Below are 4,284 nucleotides of genomic sequence, written 5' to 3'. Positions count from 1 at the left end.
TTGCTGCATCACTGCAACTGCAGGCTAAACCTTAGTCAACAGATTTCCATTTCACTGTGCCTGACAGATTTCTGCTGTTTGGGCTGTTTTAGAAACAGGAAAGCTAAAGCAATTGAACCTTAAAGCCAAAATTGTCAAGTGGTGGCTGTAAATGGATTATTCCCAAGTGATGCCTATGAGAAGTGAATCCTTACCTGTCAACTGATATTGAAAAATTGTAATCCAGTCTCCCAGCTTCATTCCACAGGATTAACTCTGCAAGTATCTGCTGAACTCACAGAAGAAACTCTGTTCTGCTTCTGGTCTCTTCAAAGTTCCTCCACTGCTTATGGGTTTATGACTGGTATCTTAACTTCTTGGAAAGTAGGTTTCACTCCCACCCTACTGTATGAGTTTAGGAGCTATTAAATAATAAACAAAGACTCAAATCCTCATGCAATGATACAGCATGCATGGATTTTACTGTTTTTACAGCAACTAGGAGTCATTACATAAATTAGGCAAGAAGTCAAATTATAAATTATATTAGTAAGATTAAAAAGTCAATTATATATTTTAATAATTTTATATATATATATATATATATATATGTATCCACACACATCCCCAGTTAATTTGAGTAAAATAGCCTGTGAGAAAATCAAGTTTATAAAGTGCTTTTGTTTGAAAATAGTATTTTAAAATGTTTGCTTTTAGGCTGGAGAAATTGACTATATTTCCTTAATGCCACAAGAGAGGGATGGAGAAACTCCTGTATGACATTAAATGCAGACATTGGTCCACACAAAATTTAGACTTTTTTGGTGAACTAAAAGCCAAAGTACATTTCAAACCTAATATAAATTTAAAAATTCATGTGTTTTAACCAGGCTGTTAACTGTCATTCTTAAAATATTGTCAAGCAGAGTTTTAGCTGGTGACATCATTTATGAAACATAAGGCTAAGTAATTTAAGCCTCAGCAGATGTTGCTTATCTTTTAAATTAATTTCAAATGGGTTGGGAAATCTTTTCCATTTTTTTTCTCTTTGAAAATGGAACAAAGTTTGATTCCTTAAGAAGTTAGACAATCAATCACCTTGTGAATTTTTTACTATACACCAGTGTCTTGGGGTGACCTTATGATGTGTATCCCATATCACTGCCTATGCCCAGAAATTAATTTTTGTGTCTTTCTATGCCTCTAAACTGAGCCTGAGAGGGGGAAGGAAAAAAACTGAGCGAAACTTTCTCAAAGCAGTTTGCAGCTTGTTCAAGCTCACACAGAGACAGCAGGTGTTTTTTCCCCAGCTGGGGCAGGGAAGCGAGGAAGCACCCGGCTTGCTGCTTTCCAGTCAGCTTTTGGCCAGTTTTTCCAGTTCTTGTTCTCCGGAGAGAGGCTGAGAGTTGAACTTTTCCTTCTCTGGAATTTCAGATTTTCTCCCTTTTCTACTGGACTGCCTGATTGCTGTAACATCAGAGCACATTGGGAGGACTTTCCACCGGGCACAGAGGGCCTGGCCCTGGCCCAAGCCCCAGCTCTGAGGAGACCAAAGGGAGGACTCGAACACTTTCCCAGGTTTTTCCTCCACAGCGTAAGATTTTACCATTTAACATTATTTTCCTTTCCCGTGTGTTTGGTAAATAAATAGTTTTATCTTCTTCACTTTCCTTCGAGGAAAATTTATTTTTTCCTGAACCTGGTGGGGGATGGGTGGTTGTGCCTTCTCTCAGAGGATATATTTCTAAATTTGGCCAAACCAGAACAACCAGAAATACTGTTTCCCAGAGAATAAATGTGATTTATGGCAGAATGCCATTAACAGTAAAAGGACCCAACACATTGGATGGGATTTAATGTGCCCCAATGTCCCCAGTTCTTGGAAAAGCAAGTCTGTAAGATTTTCATAATTAGGAATTAACATTCAGACATATAAGCCTCTCAAGTAGAGTTAATTGCACCAGTTAAACCAGGATTTAACAGAATTCACCTGCTAGGTCACTTTTTTCTCCCTAAGAAACTGTTTCCAGGCAATACTCAGTCCAGAATAGCAGATCACTTCAAAACAGGTACCTTTTTCCAAAGGATTGTTTGAAAAAAATACCAGCTAACCAGCTGAAAGAAGATAGCTTCAAACATAAAATCAGTTTTAAGAAAAATTATTGGCTAGTAGTGGAAACCAGGTTCCTATTAAAAAATTGAAATAAGCCCTTGCACATTGGAAACAGGATTACCGTTTACACCATTTATAGTTAACACCTGTTTTTTCAGAAGTTCCTCAACTATGGAGAAAGACTGGTAGGCAGTTGAGGAAAGATCAGTGACAACTGACAATGTTGGTGACAAAAAAGCTACCTCAGGTTATCAAACCTTTTTAAGGGCTGTAGTATATACCCAGAAAAACTGACATCATTATCCTTTAAGTGAGGTAGGAGTGACAGGAGAACTAGTAGGGAGACACAGGATTTGTTCATCTTTAGGCTGCTGGTTCACAGAGCTTGTTTGGTTCTTGGTGGAGGGGACTAGAAAACAGGTTCAAACATGACATACATTGTTTGTCTGCCTGTGGTATCATCATGAGCCACTGCAGCTAAATCCTACTGCCCCACAGAATGTGAAACAAATGTCATCAACCCCTCTTCTCTCTCTTGGAGCGCTTCTCCCTACCAGGCCTTGTGCAAGAGTCTCCACAGACCACCTGATGCTCATTGCACAACACGAACAGAAGGGATTATCCTCCTCTGAGCTGCAGGCTTAATGCTCCTTGTGTACCAGATTTAGGTCTATAGCAGAGTTTAGCTAGGCTTCATTTACATTCTCTCCTACCTTTCAAGGTGAGATGTCAATATAATTCAGAATGTAACCAAAAAATCACCTAACAGCAGGTAGTTATTCAGTGACCTCCTTGGATCACATGAACCTGCCCTCAGCATCATCCAGGTTACTTATACAGGGGAATGTCTGAACTAACACACTGATGGAATTCCTTGCATGGAGGAAGGAGGAACACCAGAGATTTGGAACCTAGGCTTCCCGGGTTTTAAGAACATTTTCCATGACAGTGTAGTACATCATTTTGGTTGACGACTGGTAAGACCTTGGCACACAGCAAACCTTTCTTTTTAACTTTGCAATATAATACTTGGCACTGTATTCTAATTAAATGACTCCCAGTGTGAGGACAGTACAATAATCTATGGAATGGTCTTTGCTACCATCATGATTAGCCTGCGACTGGTCCTTTCAGATTTAAGTATCAGTGCATTATGAGATTATCAGTACTAGGAAGGTTAAATAATTTCCATTTTTAATGAATTTTGTACAACCATTATCTAGACCTTACTTGAAGAACAGATGCTGCTGCTAATTTTGGCTAACCTGGATGCTTTTGTAATAGCTGGAAATTCCTTTACCAAGCAAAAAAGATGTAATAAACCACAATGTTCTTTAAATAATTTTGACAAGGACAGAGCTAGAAGACCTCCTTCTTATAGAGGTGCTGGGTGTAGAAAAGAACCTTTGCCTGAAAAATTATTAAGCCAGTAGGTGAAAGAGTAAGTGCAAAGCTCCTATTGGTATCTTAGAAACTGCAGGAACTAATCAATGAAATTAACTGGGCTGAAGTTTCAAACAGAAGTATTTGAACTGAAGATAGTATTTCCTTGGGTTAGAGATGAAGACTATTTTGAAGTGAAAGCAAAATGCTGTCAAAGGGTTGAACAGACTCATGGGAAACATCTCTAGTTTTCTTTCCTGCCTCCTCCTTCTTTCCCCCTCCTTGGTTATCTGTGTCTCAGTTAAGGACCCCAACTCTTTAACAATCTCCATGGAAGACAATGGTTGTGCATAATTTTAGGATGCAACATTAGAAAGCTTCCAAGCATCCAAAATGTTTTTAACGGTCTCCAGGAAGAAAAGGTATGGATGAGAAGGTGCAGTTGTGAAATGCAACTTTGTATTCTTCTGATTAACAAACAGTGGCAGAAAACAAGATGCAATTATCTTGGTCTGGTTTTTCTTGCTATAGCTGGAAAAATGTATTCTGAAAGTATTAGTCTAGTTGCCTACCAATATACATATGAAGCACCACCCTGCTCTAAGCCCTCCAAAGGCCATTAGAGAATGACTTTATAGAATATTTAAAAAACATATCCCCCATTAATATTACAATCTATTTGAACAGATTCTATTTGTTGTGAGGGAGTCAACAGGCACAGGAAATCATTGTTAGATTTTGGTAACTAAATTGATAAAAACCAAAATTTTAAAGTTTCTATGATAAACAACTGAACAGAACAAAACCAA

Source organism: Corvus cornix, chromosome 2 (genome assembly GCF_000738735.6).
Source record: "Corvus cornix cornix isolate S_Up_H32 chromosome 2, ASM73873v5, whole genome shotgun sequence".
In the NCBI taxonomy this organism is placed as follows: domain Eukaryota; kingdom Metazoa; phylum Chordata; class Aves; order Passeriformes; family Corvidae; genus Corvus; species Corvus cornix.
The sequence above is the reverse complement of the archived record's forward strand: the minus strand, read 5'-3'. Positions refer to the sequence as shown.